Source organism: Rhinolophus sinicus, linkage group LG03 (genome assembly GCF_036562045.2).
Source record: "Rhinolophus sinicus isolate RSC01 linkage group LG03, ASM3656204v1, whole genome shotgun sequence".
In the NCBI taxonomy this organism is placed as follows: domain Eukaryota; kingdom Metazoa; phylum Chordata; class Mammalia; order Chiroptera; family Rhinolophidae; genus Rhinolophus; species Rhinolophus sinicus.
Window position 1 is genome coordinate 168,469,816 of NC_133753.1, and position 20,036 is coordinate 168,489,851.

Here is a 20,036-nt window from a genome sequence, read left to right on the forward strand (position 1 = left end):
ATTCCCAGATTGGCCTCTTCCTCCTCCTCTAAAGACATTTCTGAGAAATCTCCCATTCACATCCAGATTCCTTGAGATCAGAGACTATTGTTTTATTCATTGTCTATTTCTAATGTTTAACAAAGTGTTTGTCATGTAATAGTCATGCAAAGAAATAGTTGTTGAATAAATAAACATTCTCTATTTATTCAATTTTTAAAAGTATTTACTATGTGCAAACAGAGAAAGCAAGCACAAGTATGACATCATTACCATTCTCAAATAGTTTTAAAATAAAAACATTGAGAGTTAAAATGGGATCAGTGCTATGGGAAAGATAAAACAAAGTCCAGTTGGGGGTGGGGGTGTTAGAAAATAGAAGGGCTATGTTAAATAAATTTTCTTGTAGAAGCTCTACTTTTTTCTTCTTTGAATTGTTCTTGAAAAATGGTTATGATTTAAACATATGGAAAGGGGTGGGGGGAGCATCCCAGAAGAACAAGATGGTGAGAACAAAGGCACAGAGTCAGGGAAAGTTCCCAAATTTGGAAGTAATGGTGAATTCAGTCTCTATTCTTTAGGCATTTGCCATTGAAATGTTTTGAACACGAGCATGGGAGTTTCACGAGAGCTGTGTGCTACAAAGAGCTAGAGGAAAAGAGAAGCCCTTAAAAAGTGGATTCTCTCACTGGATGAAATAGAACAGCCTGTAAGCCCAACTGGTTATCAAAACCCTGAGCCTCTGCCCGCATCCTAATACTTACCAAATCATAAGTTGTTAAGGGGTGTAAAGTCAGAAATGTTATTGTGTTTTAGATAAATACATTTCCTTCCATATTTGGGTTTCTTTTTCTTAAGAACAATTGAATAATAAAAAAAATGATTCATTCAAAACAGCCAAGATATGGAAACAACCTACGTGTCTGTCAAAGGGTGAATGGCTAAAGATGTAGTATATATACAGTTGCCCCTCATTATCCACAGGGTATTGGTTCCAGGACTCCATGCAGATAACAAAATCTGATGATGCTTCAGTCTTTTATGTAAAATGGTATAGTATTTGTATACAGCATACGCACATCCTCCCATATACTGTAAATCATCTTTGATTACTTATAATACCTAATACAGTGTAAATGCTATATAAATAGTTGTTATACTGTATTGTTCAGGGAATAATGACAAAAAAGAGTGTACATCTTTGTACAGACACAATCATCATGGGCATAACCACATTGTACACATCAGCAGCAACACAACTTTTTAAAAAATATTTTTTGTCTTTGGCTTCTTGAATTATGCTTAGTGAGATAGGCCAGACAGAGAAAGACAAATATTGTATGATATCATTTATATGTGGAATTTAAAAAGCCAAACTCATACAAATGGAGTAAATACAGGGCCTGGTTTACCAGGGCCTGGGGTGGAAGGAATTGGGGAGATGTTAAAGGTATAAACCTGCAACTAGAAGATAGATAAATTCTAAGGATCTAATGCACAGCGTGGTAATTACAGTCAACAATACGGTATTATATACTTCAAAGTTGCAAAGAGACTAGACCTTAAATGTTCTCACCACAAAACAGAAATGGTAATTATGTGATGTGATGGAGGTGTTAGCTAATGCTCCAGTGGTAATCATATTGCAGTATATACATGTATCAAATCAACACATTGTATACCTTAAATTTACATAGCATTGTATGTCAATTATATCTGAAATATTTTTTAATTAAACGATTGACATAGAACTCCAGAAAAATTATATAGTTAATGAATTAGCACAATTAGCACATTTAATTTGCTACACAAACCATCTGAAGAGAAAAAAGAGACCAGTGGGGAGAAATGCCACCCCAAAAGTGCTTTCCTGGATTAAAATATGAAATTTAGACTTTGACTTTGGCTTTTCTGGATCCTTTGCGAAATTTTCAAATATGTCAAAAGTTTTCTTCTAAGCTCAGAAAGGAAGATTATGGCTGAAGACCTCAGTTCCACTGCACAGACACACATTTTCACGAGCTACAATCCTGTAATACCCACTCTGCCGCACTAGTAATGTGCAACAACTAAAAAAGGAGAAAAGAAACACATTACCAAGATAGTTGCCATTGTCCTCAAAGTGGTTTTCCTGTCTCAAATTTTATCCTCTTCCAGTTTTCCCTGTTTTCTGGAGTTCATTTTTCTAAAACACAGATTTTAATTTCCTATTCCCTTCTCATTGCATGCAAACCCAAGCTCTTACACAAGGCTTACAATGCTTTTGGGAATCTGGTTTCCTCCAGTCTCTTTAACCTCACCTCTTTCAGCATCCCTCCTCACCTCAGTCTTCAGCACCACAGAAAACAGTATTAGACCAACCTACCTTTGTATAGGAGCTTCCCTTATTTGAAGTCTGATATGCTCCTCGTCTCTCCTCCAAAACCAGCTAAGGCGCTCACTTTAGCATCACATTACTAAAATAGAAAGCATACAGAGAAGATTAGCGTGGCCCCTGAAGAAAGATGGCATGCAAATTCATGAAGCTGTTCCATGTTTTTATACTGTATGATTTCACTTACAGGAAGTCCCTAGAGTAGTCAAATTCATAGAGACAGAATGTAGAATGGTAGTTAGGTTGCCGAGAGGGGGCATGGATAGAGTTTTGTGAAGGGATGGTGGTAATGGTAGCACCACAATGTGAATGCACTTAATGGCACCGAACTGTACACTTAAAATTGGTTACTATAACACCTTTTCTGTTATGTGTATTTTACCAGAATTTAAAAAAAAAAAAAAAAAACAGCTAAAATTCCATGCTCCCTTTCATCTGCATCCATCTCACCCCCTAAGGGATTTAGGCACTTCCATTATTTAATCAGTAGACTGAAATAGTTGTACCCTAAGTTATTGTCAGGGATTATAACCTTGAACTCAGTGCTGTCTTAATACTATCTGAATACTTGGTTGGACAATATAAATTTGCAAAGGATTGTTTGAGTGAAATATAGTCCATGTGTTACTATAGTCACAAAAATATCTATCCTTGGAATAAAGCACACAAACAGAAATCTACACATCTGGACCATATGGTTTATTCTCTCATAAAACTGTTTTTATCCAATGTAATTTGACATGTAATCATTGGCCCATGCTAAGAGTCACGGTAAGAAATAACCCTGTGAAATCTCTTTAATAGACGGATGATGTTGGTGATGGTGTATTGTTCTCTTTTCTTGACTACCTGTGAGGAAAAACTATTTAGCACAAGGAATACGTTTGTTTTCTTTTTCTTTGTAGGTAATATGAATAGTGCAATTATGTTCTCATTTTTGCCTCTCTTCTAGAAAGCCTATAGGTTAACTAGTGGCCTGTTTCAGCGTTTTCTAGACCTTAACTCTGTATTCTGTACATCCATTTACTGTTGACTTCAAATTATTTAAGCTTTTTTCTCTGAATTCACTACATTATTCATTTTTCCTTTTATTTCATGTTGTTGCGACCCACTTTAAATCTATTCTTGAGTAAACAAGGAATAAATGAACAACTAATGAATAAATTCACCTTCTCCTCTAAGTTCTTCCTGGATATTGCATATTTTTCTATTGTTGCTTTTATTACCATTTATTGGCATTTACATGTCTTCTATTCACACTGGACAATATGCTTTCTAATGTATGATCCATGCCTTATTAATATTATTATTAAACTCAGCACAATTTGAATGCCTAGCTAATAATATGTATGTAAATAAGTCTATAGATTGAACTGACATCTGAATAGAAAGAGAAATACAATTACTTTGGAAAACAGAATGTAATTTGTTAATCTTTTTAACTGATAGCATGTTAATTTTTTTGCAAGTAAATTGCAACTTTTGGGAATGCTAATATTAAAAGCCAAAAACTCAGAGAAGCTACTGAAAGAATTGTTTATTCTATTTTTTGTGGCTGTTAAATTCAACCAAATATTCAACTCAATTTTTCCTCTTTAGTGTGTGTGTGTTAGTGCAGCAGACTGCAGATAAAGATTTATACTGGGGTAAACACACACACACATATACACACACACATTTGACTTGTATTCATCTTTTGTTATTGGTATATAATGAGTATTACAATTTTAATATAGTTTTTTCCTTTCTTAAAATGTGTATACATTTTTTGGCATCCCTATATACACACACAAACACACACACACACACACATGCATAAATGTATTATACAGAGTGTGCCAAAAAATGTATATGTATTTTAAGAAAGGAAAAAACTGTCTTAAAATTGTAATACTCAATATATACCAATAACAAAAGATTAATACAAGTCAGGTGTATACATTTTTTTGGCACCCCCAGTATATGCATAACTAATGACAATATATATCCATTATCTGTGTATATACATATATGCATATATAGTACACATATGTAATGCACATATCATGAATATATATATAAAACTTTTGTGATATATAAATATATTAGTTATATATGCCTTATATGTGCACCTAATATAAAATAGAACTATATGATTTTATATATATTTATATAAAATATATGTCTATATATACACAAACATGTAGGTATATATAAACACATGATGGATATGTGTGTGTATATATATATATATATAATTATTAATGTAAATGTATAGATATATTTATCCCAAAATAGGTCTTACTAGTTCTCTCTACTGAAATCAAATTCTTTACTCTGTTTCCACAATACAACATTATTCTTTTGTTTTCTTCCTTTATCTAATCTGATTTGCTCTTAATAGTGCTCTTCCCATGGCCTCCATAATAAGCTTGTTCTTGTGACCAATTTCCTACATTACTCTACAGTGTCTCCCTGATCAACTTTATTCCTATTTATGGCTTTATCTACAAAACTCCAACCAACTTTCCCTAAGCTCAAGGCACATATCCAACTTCTTCACTGGATGCGTCCACACTTTTAACCCTATTTCCATAACTGAATTCATTATTATTGCCCATGCCTGACACTCCCATGGGATTGTTCCTTCTCTTAAATCCCTTCTGTTCATGGTTGGCATTTCCAGTTTCCTATCACCGAAGCCTGACCGCTGAAGGTGATTATTGTCTCATTCTCCTCTCTTACTATGCTTCCCAATAACCAGTCTGCCTTCCCAATAAGGAGCTCCTTCTCATCCCTCCTTCTAAATATTCCTCAAATTTTTTCTTCCAAATCATTCTACCACCCTTTATCTGCTACAGGATTTGCGGTGAAAACGAGGATTATTTCAATAATCTCCTAAAATTCATAATCTCCTTTTTTTGACTACTGATATTTAAAAGGCAAATATTACCATGTAATCTACTGTGTTTCCCTGAAAATAAGACCTAGCTAGAGAATCAGCTCTAGTGCATCTTTTGGAGCAAAAATTAATATAAGACCTGGTAGTATAGTATAGTATAGTATAGTATAGTATAGTATAGTATAGTATAGTATAGTATAGTATATAAGACCCAGTCTTGTAGTATACTAAAATAAGACCGGGTCTTATATTAATTTTTGCTCCAAAAGACGCATTAGAGCTGAATGGCTGCCTAGGTCTTATTTTCAGGGAAACATGGTATCTGCTTAAAACACGTTATTGGCTCTGTAGTGCTCACAGATTCATTTTTTCCTCCTTCGCATGGCATGTGTTTTCTGCCTGTTGTCCACCCTTGCCTAAAAAGTAAACAGTGCATAAACTTGAATGATAGAGAATGTGTCAAAACACTACTGATACTTCCTTGCATGAGGATCATTACTAAACTGACCTGTTTAATTAATTTTTAAAAATCTTGCTTTAGAGGAAATTTTAAACTCCACTAAATATCTGATTATGGTATTGCAATTTCATTAACTAACCTTTTAAAGACAGTAACATAGATTTACATTCTGAATTAATTAAAGATCTTATATCAGCTATTCCAGAAAATTCAAAATAAGTTATAAGTTTCTTTCATGTTTTTAATAAATATGATTGAAGTAATTAAATATTCTATCACAAGTTAGCATTAAGTAAGCAAATTTTTATCTTAAGTCTCTCAAGTTGAAGTGTTGGCTCTGTGTGTATGTTAGTGTGTGCATGTGTGTGCATGTGTGTGTGTTTAATTGAGTCCAGTGGCAGATTTCCAAATATATATTTTGCTTGTGTTTTCATTAGGGAATAAAAAATAGCTTTATTCTTATTGGCAGGTGTATACCACATATGTGTTTATTCCAGAATTTGCAAACTGTGATGGCTGTCTTTTCAGCCTAAAAATTACAACCATCTGTTTTAAAGGGCAGAAGAATCCCGGCACAAATATAATCACTTCAAGCGAGATTTAGTAAGTAGAGAAATGGTGTAGACATCACTATGGCAATAAAAGAATTGTTAGCACAGAAGATGGTAGAAAGAAATGTAGGACAAGAAGAAGAATCAGTATAGCACAGTCGAAGAGATGCTCATTAGCTGCCTACTGCAAGAGGAGGCCAAGATAGGAATTTTGTCCATTCACGTTAGTTGGAAAACTTGAGCTTCACATAGTAACAGTTCTCTTTAAATCTCTTTTTGAAATTCTAGGCTGTTCTCAGAACCAAGAAAATAATGAGAAAGACTCAGAATGGTCCTCATGGGTCAAAAACAACCTTTAATAACACAAAGGTTTAATGGTAACACGCCATTAAAATTTGGTGTTAGCTCGTCCTTTGATTATAAGACATAGAATAAAGTAAAATAAATTTGTTGGAATTACCTTCTCTATGATGGTGGTATTACAAGTTATTTAAATTATTTTATTTATGCTTAACTGCATTTAAAATTTTTCTTCAATCACTATACAGAAAACACTTCTTTTAAATGTATCTTCAGAGATAAACATAGCACAAGTCTCTACGTAAAGTGAAAATGTTTTCTATCACTTTTGACTATGTATTGCTAGTAAATTTTAAAGGAGCTTTAAAACATTAGGAATGTATACAGAAAAATTGTATGCCATTTTACATTTCAAGAAAGGAACATGTTCTAGTTAAACTTATTACAGCATATATGAAAGTCAGGGCAATTCCCCATTTTATAAATAATTTTTCTCAAGTTCCACAGAAATATTTTGCATAGAACATAAAATGGTATTTTCTAAGGCACAAAACCAAGTTATTTTGCCTTAAAGTTTCAAAGATTTAGAGGTACTCAGTTTTTTTTGTTTCTTTGTTTTGTTTTAGGGCAACAAGGACAGTAAGAGCCAGTGGTAAGAGGAACTGGGGTGGTGAGAAGTGGGGTATTTTTGAAAGTACAAAAATTAGCATATGAAATATAAATTTCTTATGTTACCTTCTGTTACACCACAGCTTCTATATTCTCTTGGTTCCTTTAAAGAAAAAGGAGGGAGGAAATAAGGAGGAGGGAGGGAGGGAGAGAGAATGAGAGAGAGAGAGAGAGAGAGAGAGAGAGAGAGAGAGAGATTGGACTAAAGAAAAAATCGCAGTGTTTCCAAATAGGAAATACTTCTGTATTCAGCCTTTCAGGGTTTTGTTTGTTGGTTTTGTTTTGCTTTGCTGACCTCCCCTGGCCACGTGAAAATACACTTTTGCAATCACATTCCATCTTCAGGAACTTCATTTCCCCAGAACTTCTTGACTTCAGCTTTGCCCCTGTTCAAACACTTTCTCCAAGAAAACACTGAAGTCTGAGCCAGGCGTTATCTAGTAGCACAATTTGAACCTGACATCACGATTTGACTTCTTCTTAAGGGGGCAGGTAAATTACCATTTTTTGATGCATAGTGTTTTGCAGTCTCCTTCTTAGGATTCTAATGCCTCTGGTAGTCCTTTGGCCTCTGATTATCATAACTCAGCATTGGATTTACAGTTGGATTTTTATTTTTTTAACATGAAAAAGTAGAAAAATGCAAAATTTGATGTAAAAACACTCTCATCCAATATTGCAAATGTTATTTTTTTGTCATTTTTAACTCAGACTATGTAGCGACAGATACACAAACACAGACACACACACACACCCATGCACATACACATACACGTACACTCATATATACACTGAATGTTCTATTTCATATAGAACGACACAGAGTAAATGAAGGTCTCCTTCATTCCTTTCCTTAAACCCCTTACCCACTCTTTCTTTCCCCAAACTTATGCCAAGATATTGATTTGATTCCTTCCAGTCAATTTATCTTCTAATGTTTTTACATACATATGTGTGTGTGTATATGTATCTCCTCCAACAACATAGTGTATCACTTTGTGTTTTTAATATTTTCACATAAGTGCCATTGTATAATTCAGCAAATTTTCTGACAGTGTGTGTATGTGTGAGTGTGTGTGTGTATAAAAAAATTAAATAAATAAATATATATATATATATATATATATATATATATATATATATATATCCGCTCCATTATATTTTTATTAAATTTATTGGGGTGACACTGGTTGGTAAAAATTACATAGGTTTCAAGTGTACAGTTCTATAATACATCATCTATGTATCACATTGTGTCTCACCACCCAGAGTCAGGTCTCCTTCCATCACCATATATTTGACCTTCTTTATATTTTTTGTAACTCTCTTGATATAGATAGATAGATAGATAGATAGATAGATAGATAGATAGATAGATAGACAGACAGACAGACAGACAGATAGATAGATAGATAGATAGATTAGGTTAAAACTGCTGTTCATGGTGTGGATATATCACAATTTATTTTCCCTATTTTCCTATTAACACTCATTTATGTTGTCATGGTTTCTCCATTACAAATAATGTTACAAAGAATGTTCTGGTACACACGTATAAGTATGTTAGCTGCTGGGCAATAGGGTATGTACATAATTCAGCTTCAACAGACACTGTCAAGATATTTTCCAAAGTAGTTGTACCACTGTATATCCCACAGGAAGCATATGCATGTTTCCATTGCTCCACAACCTTATTAAGGTTTGGCTTCATCAGACTTCATATTTTTCCCCACCGATATGATAGGTATGTAATGATATCTCAATGTAGTTTTAATTTGCAGTTCCATGATTATTATTTGTGAGTTTCAGCATCTTTCATTTCTTTGTTGACTATTCAGATTTGTCTCTCTTAAATTACTATTCATGACTTTTGTTCATTTTCCTGTTGGGCTACTTTTGTTCTTTCTTCCTTTATCTTTCTTTCCTTCCTCCTTCCCTCCCTCCCTTCTTCCCTTCCTTCTCTCCTTCCTTTCTTTCTCCTCCTCCTCCTCTTCTTCCTCCTTCTCCCTTCTTCTAGCTCTTGTTCTTTCTCTCTTTTTAATTGTCAGGGATTTGTCATAATAGCCATTATAAAACCTTCTCTCAGTATGTGATTTGTTTTTAATTTTGTTTACAATGTTATTTGTCATACATTAGTTCAAATTTTGATATAAGCAAATATATTTATTTATGAGTCATCCTCTTGTGTATTTCTTTTTTTCTCTCTCTTTTTTTTTAATTTATTTTTTAAATTTATTGGGGTGACAATTGTTAGTAAAATTACATAGATTTCAGGTGTACAATTCTGTATTACATCATCTGTACATCCCATTGTGTGTATTTCTTTTTATTTTAATTTTTATTGGGGAATATTGGGGAACAGTGTGTTTTTCCAGGACCCATCAGCTCCATGTCAAGTCGTTGTTTTCAATCTAATTGTGGGGGATGCAGCTCATTCCAAGTTGAGTCATTGTGTTTGTTTCAGTCTAGTGATAGAGGGCACAGCTTGCTGGCCCATGTGGGAATTGAACCGGCGACCTTGGTGCCATGAATACTCTGCTCTAACCAGTGAGCCAACCGGCCTCCCCTCTTGTGTATTTAAGAAATGCTTTCTTATCCCAAGTTTCAGAAAATGTTCTTCCAAATATTCATCTAATACATATTTAAAAAAATTATTTGTCACATTTTGAAATTTAGTCCATCTGGAATTCATTTTATCAGTTTTATGTAAGGATCAAATTCACTTCTTCCCATGTAGAAAGCCAATTATTCCAACATTATTGAATAGTCCATCTTTTCCCCACAGAGTTGTGTTTCTGCTTCCATGGTATACAAGTTCTTATACATGCTTGAGTCTGTTCCCAAAGTCTTAATTTTTATAGACTTTTCTATCCATTCCAGCTTAAAACACATTGTTTTCATTATGTGTTTATAACAAGCCTTAACTTCTATATGACAGATACACTGTCTTTCTTCTTTTCTTTTTTCTTGGTTATCTTGGCTGTTTACTCTTTAACATGAATTTTAGAATTTGTTCAGTTTCAGTAAAAATCACATTGAGGTCTTGGTTAAAATTGTATCAAACATTTGTAATAAGTTTGGGAACTTCTCAATCTATGAAAACAATTTGTCTCTGTTTATTCAAATCTATTTATTTTCTTTCGGTAACATTTTTCCATTTTCTCAGTACAGTTCATGGACCAATTTTGTTTTATTTAATCCAAGAAATCATGCTGGTTTTGTTGCTATTCTGAATAGAAAGTCCTTTTCATTGATTTTTTTTTTTTTCTATTCGTTATTGCTGTTATGTAAGAACATTTTGGGTTCTGTTGATCTGTGGTGATCTTGTTTTATTGGCTTATAAACCATTTTAGATGTTCTATGATAGAAAATTATAGTATTAGCAAGTAATAATAGCTTTGCTACTTCTTATCCAAATCTTACGTGTTATTTCTTTGTCTTCTCTTTATCTTGGTTAGAACCTGTTTTTATGGTGAAGAGCAGCCATTTTGTAGCTCTTCTCTTCCTGTTTCTGACTTTAATGGAGATACTTCCAAAATTTTGCCGTAATTGTGAAGTCAGGTGAAGGTTTTTGGTAAGATACTGTTTATCTAGTTAAGGCTTCTGTCAGTAATTAATAGTAAATTTGTATAGTTTTACAAAATTAATATTGAATTTTATTAAATGCTTTGTTTTTGTCTATCATGAAGATCTTATGATATTCCTCCAATTTCTTCTTATGAAAACTTTCAAAGACACAGTAAAGGTGAAAGCATATGTAGTGTCTCCTATCAGTGCCTGCCTGTTTCCCTTTACCAGGCTGAAGCAACTGTCCTCAACTGCAGCCGGTGTTGGCTGATAGTGCAGCACAGCTAGCTGCCTTTCTTTCTGAGAACTGCTCTTAACCATTGGGAGCTGCACCTGCATCTAAATTATTCCTCCCTCTGCTCTCCACCCCAATCTTCTCCGCTCACCCTATCCACAGCCCACAGTCAGTGACTACATGTTTTAGGCTATAAAATGGCAGCTGTCTTACTTCAAGGTAGACCACTAGGAACTGTGATATAAGCTCCAGAACTCTGTGGGCCAAGTCAGGGATGATTTTTACCTGAGACCTCATCTGTACTCAGCCCCTTACCCCTCACTGTACTGCATCCTGCTTTCTTATAATTTTTCCCCCTACAGAGCACCTACATTATTACCTCAGAGCCTTCCAGGGAACCTGACATAAATCAGAATAGTATAAAGAACATCCAAAATTTCAAACTTTTATTTTGTTCTTGCTTCTTTTTTCTCTCTTTCTCTCTCACTTTTTCTCTATATCTATATAGTTACTTATAAATGTGTGTATATATGCATATGGATGTATATGTGTATATATGTGTATGTAAGTATGTGTATGTATATTGCTGTATCTTTTGAGAGTGCATGGAAGACATCATTACAATTCAACCCTATTCTTTCATCAGGCATTTCCTACAGGTAAGGAGATTCTTCTACTATAATTTCAATTTATGATCATAAGATTTTTATCATTCAATCTATTAAAGGTGTAAGTTTTGATGACTATTTTGAAGTGACATCAATTTACATAAAAATTGTGAAAATTGTAGAAAGACCTCCTATATAATTTTTTTCACCTAGTTTTGCCAAATGGTAACATTTCTGAATTAGTTGAGAATAAGTTAAGGACATGAAATTCCATTACATCTTAACACTTCAGTGAGTATTATTTAAAAACAAGCCCTCTCTCATATATAATGACTGTACCATCGAAACCAGGAAATTAACATAGATATAATATCATTATCTAATTCACAGACCTTACTAAATTTTTCCATTAGCCCCACTAATGTCCCTTATAAGTCCAAGATCCAATCCAGAATCACATTGAATATTGTTGTCACGTATCTTTAATTTCCTTCAATTTAGCATAGTTCCTCAATCTTCTTGTCTTCCATTATTTTGACATTTTCAAAGAATATAGGTGAATATTTTAAGGTGAATTACTTTCAGGTAATATAACATATATTTAATTTAAATATATTTGATGTATTTCCCTGGGTGATGATTTTTGGCAAGAATACCACAGAAATAAGGCTTTATGCAACAAACCACTGCAGTTTGAAAAACCCAATCTTACTGTCTTGTTTGTTAGTTGTAGAGTTAATCTACTCATATTTGCATAATTATTAACATATATTTTCACTTATTCTTGCTACATTTTTTTGGTATGTTTTTCTTATCCTCTTTCCCCCTTTTACCTTTGTTTCTCCCGTTCTTTCTAGTCTCTCCTCTGGAGTGTACCTTAGACATATGTTGGACCTTCTTATTCTCAACTTCATAACTCAATTTTGCTTTTAGCAAGGATTTGAGAGTAGTAAAATCTCTCAATCTTTATGTGACTTCAGATTTACTTGTTTTAACCTCTTTAATAATTCCTTAGCTGGGTATAAAGTTTCTCTAGCACTGTAATTATTTCATTATTTCCTGCCACCTATTGTTATTGGGCAGTTTTTATGTCAGTAAATCTCTACTTACATATGTTGATACATTTGTCTCTTGTGGCTTTGACAATCATTGATAATATGTAACTTCAGTACAATTTAATAGAGGTAGATTTGCCTCTGCTTGTTTCATTGGTAGCCACTTTTAGCCTTTGTATCATGAGGACCTCACTCATGAACACTGCACAGGCCTCAAATACTAGTTTCCCACAGCGGATTTTTTTTTCCCACCTGGCCCCAGCCAATAGCTTTTTCTCTAATCCTATGGGTTGATTTTTTTTTAAGTCTCCTTTTGAAATGTGGACTCTTCATGATTCCTGGTAGCTCAGTTCCAGTTTCTTGCAAATCTTGGCCCTTGGGTAGCCTTCTCTCCTGTGCTAGTGTTAAAACCCAGTCTCCAACTGTTAAAGACTATATTTTGGCCTATTTTCTCTGTAATCCTGCAGACTACAGCTGGACACGTTCCTCTCACTATGAGTTTTATCTTCATCTGTCAACAAAAAATGTTTCTTTCTCTTTTCAAGTTCAAAAATGATTTTGTTTATTTGTGTGTTTTATTTTATTATTGTTTTATACTTTAGCATAACATATTTTACAAGATAAGTAAATTGTAAATTTTTAAAATAAATTAAAAGCAAATTGAAAATTATTAAGTTGTAAATTAACTAAATGGATATGCAAATTACACACACACACACACACAAACACACACACAGAAAACTTATATACTATGAGCACTGTGAACACTGTACCCAGCTTAGAAAGGTTTATACAGGCAATTAATAATACTTAGAACTCATCTAAAATACAATACAGAATTTTCTGTATTTTAGTCTATCTTTGTCATATCCTTGAAAATAGTATTACATTTCACTACAGCAACAATGTCAAAAATGTCAGTTAGGTCACAAAGCCAAGCTAAGGTGCCAACAGAGAACTCTCATGTTCTTTATGTTTTCACTCTTTCTAAGACAATATTTTTAGAGCTGCTCCAATGGCTGTGATGCTTTTAGTTGTAACCCTTGTGTCAGAGGTTTTCACATCCTTTAAAATTCTCGTAGATCAAGTCCTCACCCAGAAACCTGGGAAAATTTCTCTACTGCTCAGGGGACTGATATTAACTCCCAAATATAAAAGAATGCTGAAAAACATAGTAGTTGTGGGGGAAGGCTTGTAAAATGGATAAAATAATACTTACTTGGTAAGTTTTTGAGAAGATTAAATAAGATGATGCATATAAAGTTGGTACTGTTCACCTAGTATGAAGTAAAAGTTCAACACGTAGTAGCCCATTTTACTGTCACTGTATTAATGTCCTCCAGAAGTTGCTGCCCCATTCCCAAGGCCACTTCACCAGCTACTGGTTTGAGACACAAGTGTGAAATTTAAACTTTAAAATGTACATAGCAAGATTCCTTATTCAGAAACAAAAAAAGATAGGAAGTAATCAACAAATACAATTTAATTTAGGAATGTTTTTCAATGGTAAAAGGCAAATATTATCGACAACCCATTCTTTATACACTATCAGTCAGAAGGGATGTTTCATATATATTAACTTTCCATATACCAAAATCCTACTGATAAAATAATAATTTTTGATGATATATTTATAAAATACACTGCATCTTTCCCTCCTTCTTAATCAGTATATACGATATCTAAATCTCTGTTATTTGAATGATACCAGGTTATTGATAATTAGATTAGCCACTGTCCTGGATTTGGCGGTTTGCCCAAAGGACTATATATGGATTGGGAGCTATTTTCATTCACAAGATGACTTTTTGTTTTTTTAAGACTGTCTGTTAAAGCTGTATTGGAGGTGGGGTGGGAATAGAAATAAAATGAAAAGGATTTTTTTCATATGTTGGAAAAATAGCCAATGGAGACAGCTCAATCACAATTGCTTAAGATTGAGTATAACTGACAGGTTCTCCATTGTGAAAACTGACAGCTCCTGGACTTCTCCAGTTTTTCTCTCTTCAATTAAGTCCCATTCCTAGAGATTCTGTAACAAATAACTTAGAGCACAGTTTAAGCAGCACTCTCCATTCTTTCTGGGAGAGTCACTGAAGTGATCCAAAGCCAGTGTCTTTCCTACTATGCTACATCTAAGAAGGGATATATATATATATATATATATATATATATATATATATATATATATATACAGTATATCTCCATCCCAAGGGGTATAGTCAAGCACAGTGGGAAAAATAAATAAATAGATAGGGAATCCTATTGTAATTCTGGCTCAGCCTCTAGCCAGTTGGATGACCTGTTGGCATATTATTTTGCCAACGGACCTTAACATCCTCATCTGTTAAATAAAAGAATTAAAGAAATTGGCAAAGAGTCTTTAAGGCCCCTTTCATCAAAATCATGTTAAGAGTCTTGTCTAAACAGGCTACCAATGAGCTGAGCTTTAATGAGTCTTGAAACCAGTAGTAATAAATATAATAACATGGTAGAATTATATTAGTTATTCTTCACATAGTATTCAGAAATTTTTTTTGTAAAATACAAATCAGATCATATTTCTGATTAACTTTATAATAACATACTATTGCATTAACAATCAGTCCAAACTCCTTACCATTGTCTGCAAGACCCCTTCCTAATTCCCAAACCTATCTTTTTCCATTCTTCCTCACTTTCACTTACTATCCTGACCTTCAACTACACTGACTTTCCTTTCATATCCCATTTTCCACTTTAAAACTGGAATTTACTGAACTCTTAGAATACAGTGCTCTCAGATCTTCCCATGGCTCTGCTTCATGCCAAACAGGTCTCAAATGTCAACTTGTCAGAGAGGACCTTTCTGATCACGCTGACCAAAGCAATACAACTCACCCCCTCAGCAATCTGGACCTGCATTTGCCAGCTTTGCTTTTCTTTCAGCGTTTATCGTGATATGATATCAAACTTATTTAGTTCGGTTCTGTCAGACTCCCTTGTTTAGAAGTAAACTCCATGAGAGGAGGAATTTTGTCCACTTGATCTGAAAGACAAGTTGAGTGAAGAATAAGGAGAAGAAGAAAGAGGAGGAGAAGGAGGAAGAAGAGGAGGAAGAGAAGAAATCAGGCACTGATACAATTTGTATTTTGTTTGATGTATGACATTTTCAGGTCTCTGTTGCATCAAATTCTTTAAATTAGCCCTTGATTTCTTAAAGTTCTTTTGAACAAAAATAATAATGATTTTGAGGTGGATACAACCAGTTATTTGAAATCAGGTCACCATATAGTTCTGTGCCTAAATTGGACTAGTGATAAAAAATGCAAAGATAATGTAGCAGCTTATTGCCAATAACTGGAAATATTACCATCAATTCCTTCAGATCCTTTTTAGTCATCAGCATTGCCCATGGTACATTTGTATAGAATTATCTCTTTCCCCATGGAGAAATACAGGTCTTAAATATATCAACTGTACTCCTTTTAATCTGAACTTCAAGTCTGAAGTGACTTCTACTGATGAAGTCTAGGCACTAAGTCTAACACCCGCACCTACACCTAGACCTTCTCAGCTTCTGAGAACTTGCCTCCCCCTTGAGGTGTGTTTCTCTTTCATCCACACACTCTTCCTTGTCACCAACTTATTTGCTTGCTATCACTTAACTTGAAAAACGTTCATTTGACTCTGCTGCCCCCTCTAGACACCCCGTATTTCTCTCTCTCTCTCTCTCTTTTTTTAATTTGTCAAAGTGCTCTGAGGAGTGGTCTGCTTTTATGATCTATAGTTACTTTTTAAGTTCTTGAAATCTATCTTTGACTTGTATACCCTTATGGATCCGCAGTCTAGAAGATCAGACTGATTCTCTTGCTAGTAAACCTGGTATTTTTTCTTCAGTCCTGACAATTCTGTAGCATTCAACATTGTTGAACTATAAAACTATATGTTACAGAGCTGTCATTTCCTGTAATCCTCACAATAACATTTTACAGTATGTGTTATTAACCCCATTTACAGTTGGGAAAAGTGAGGCTGAGGGCATTAAATAACAACTTAGAAAAAGTAGAGCCACATTTGAACACAGTGCTTTCTACTAGGTCACATTAATTTTCAATAGCAAAGAAGCTTAGGGTGTGAGTAGGGGAGACTTTAGTATACCAAGGGTGCCAAAAACAAGTATACAAGAGGACACTTTGGTCAATGTTGCTCAAGGAGTAGTTTGCCGTAATCAGAAGTTTCTGGATGCTGATGGTAACCACTTTGAGCATCTCTTGTAATTGCAGAAGTCAAATGTGACTTGTATTCATCTTTTGTTATCAGTATATATTGAGTATTGCAATTTTAATACAGTTTTCCTATCTTAAAATATGTATATATATATATTTTGGCACCCTCTGTATATTTAGTTCTGGTTATTTTCTTTTTATAAAGGTAGAAGTCAACCTAAACAGATTGGATCTAAGTATTGATAATCCTTGGTAACATGTATTAGAGTTATTAAAATGTGCCAGAAAAAGACTGAAAAAAACATATACTAATATATTTTTATGAGTGGATAGATTTAAAGAAGATAAGTCTATGGGTGGCCTTCTTTCAGAATCTCTATATTTTCTAATTTATTATATTACATGATGTTTTAATAAATCTACTAATAAGGAAATGAGAAAGTAAGACTCATTCTTTCATTCAAAATATATTATTAAAATTTCACTTAATAACTAGGTTCTAGACTCTGGGGATACAATGATGAATAATATATACCTGATCATTGTCTTTGCAGACACAAAGTGCATGATACAACTGAGAAGAGCCAAATCTAGACTTGATTGATACAGGAAAGCTTCCTGGAAGAAGTGCTATCTAAATTTAGACTTGACAATTTGGGGAAATTAACCAGGTAAAAGGAAGGAAGAAATAATCTAGATATGGGACCAGGTCATATGGGTATTAAAATTTTAAGAATTTGGCTATCATTTTTAAGGCAATTAATTAATTTAACTGGGTGGAGGTAGGGGTTGGGGATGGTTAATGGTCATAATCACATTTCATTTTAGAAAGATAACTCAGGAAAGGAGTTGATAGTAACCTCAGTTGCACATTAGAAAGACTTGTGAAAGTTTTACAATATACCAAGGGACCCAGACCAATTAAATTCTGGAAATAAGGCCTGTGTGTGTGTGTGTGTGTGTGTGTGTGTGTGTGTGTGTGTGTGTACATACATATATAGTATATGCAAAGCTTCCTGGATTATACTAGTACACAGCTAGTACAAAGAAACACTTGTGTGCAGGCACCAGCTCATGAGCTCTAGGGAGCCAAATGTTAGGAATACTTTCCAACTCTGTATTCACTGGCATTATGGTGGTGGCTTGAAATTTGTCATGCTATGAATATTTACCACATGGAAATTGGCAAATACTAGAAATTGAGGCTTTTTTTTTCTTCAGAGAGGTGGTTGTTAAATGTTTGCCAGCACACCACCGATAGAAAAATGGAGACAAGACTAATATAGAGAAGCTAGTGGACCCAATGTAAAAATCTAGACAAAAAGGGAGAGATTTGTGAAATATTTAGGTTGCAGAAACATAGAATTTGGTGATTGATGGAATATTGGATTAAAGGAAAGAAAAGTCTTAAAAATTGCTCTCAAATTTCTGATTTGGATCACTGGATTCATGCTGTAATCAACACTAAAATAGCAAACACGTGAAAGAAATCCATTCAGCTGGAAATAGAGGGACTAGAAGGAGACATTTTGACGTATTGAATCCAAAGTGCCTGTGACATTTTGGAAATCCCCACTAGCCAGTTGGATACACAGCTCTTAATTTTAGGAGAGAGAGGTTGGGCCTGGGTCTGAGCCTCATCTTCTTACAAAATATACTTGAAGCTATGGCAGTAGAAGAGACCACATAGGGAAAGTGCACAGCGTAAGAGAAGTTAGGTGGTTCAGATGAGCCCTGGAGAAAATTAACGTTAAGGGCCAATCACAGGAGCAAGAGACAATCAAGACAATAAAGGGGAAAGGTCGGAAAGAGAGGAGGGGAGTCAGAAGTGAACAGTATCACAGAAACCACGGAAAGAGCAACTCAACAAGAGTAGAATGGAAGCTCTATAAATGCTGCCGAGATATAAAGTAAGATAAGGACCAGATGCCAGATTGCTGTGGGTTAGGAGTTGAAGGAATGAGAAATTCTTTCAAGTTTAACAATTATGGAAAAGAGAAAATGTAAGAGTCTTTATTGTACTTTATTGTTGTTGGGTTAAAGTTGGAGAGATACGCACTTTTAAAAGTGACAGAATTGGGTCATTGGAGAAGAAACTGAAAAAAGGGAAGAGAGAAAGACAAGTGAGGATGCTAAATGGAAGTGGCAGTGTTCAGCGCACAGGAGACGGATTAGCTTTAGGCTGTACAAAGTGCTCCTTTTCTCTCCTAGTTGGAGAGACACAGAGGAAAGGATCCAGTGTAGTTGCTGAAAAATTGTGAACGTTTTGGGTAAAGAAGTTGAAGAAATCTGGCAGCTTCTATTTGCTTTGTGTGATAAGAAAAAATAAATTCTGTGAGAGGGATCTCAGAAGTTTCAGGTCAGGGTTGTGAGGAAAATTAAAAAGTTCTTAACAGTTGCTGAGCCTAACAGGAAAGAGCAGTATTGCTGGGCAGCAATCAAGACCCAGGGCAGGTAGAAAATGTGTTGATACTGTTTCCAATCTTTTTGCTCGTGTGATTTTCTATAGCAATCAAGAATTATATTTAAATAAATTTCTTATTGTTGTTATTTTAAACATAGATTTATACTACGTAATATGCCATTATAATGGCACGTTATAAAAATTCCCTTTGGTTGGAAGTTTAGATTGTTTCCAAGTTGGGCTATTTTAAATGGTCCTGCTATGAATAACTTTATTAATAATATTTTAACATTTAAGTTTCTTTAGATTAGATCAAAGAATATGAACTCTTTGTAGATATTAACATCTGTTTTAAAAATATATAGTCCCTAACGATTATTTCCAAAAACGATTTCTCTACTCTTTTACCAACATTAAAAAGCTCATTTTAAAAAAATAATGATTTAATGTGCAAGTTATATGATTTTATCTTTCTTTGACTACCACTGTGGTTGGATATTTCCTCCTGTATTTGTTGAACTACTGGAATAAACCCTCTTAAAACATTTTTCTTTCTTAGCTGGAAAATAAACTAAGATCATTTTCTTCTTTTCGTAGCAGAATTTCCCTCCGGTTCCTTTTAGAAAAATTGTAAATGTACCCATAAAAGTAGATATCACTCAAACCGCCATCCTTACTTGTAGGTATGTCTCTATTTTTTATCCTAGGAAATGATTATGACTCACAGCTTCACTTATTACCTAGT

At 34.1% G+C, this 20,036-nt stretch overlaps 1 non-coding gene across 1 annotated transcript; it reads left to right on the top strand.

Annotated features, from left to right (window-relative positions):
* Positions 1–2,412: 2,412 nt before the first annotated feature.
* LOC141570839 (U6 spliceosomal RNA) lies at positions 2,413–2,519 on the top strand. Its single transcript, XR_012495290.1, has one exon. It is a non-coding gene; the product is annotated as a U6 spliceosomal RNA (small nuclear RNA).
* Positions 2,520–20,036: the final 17,517 nt, after the last annotated feature.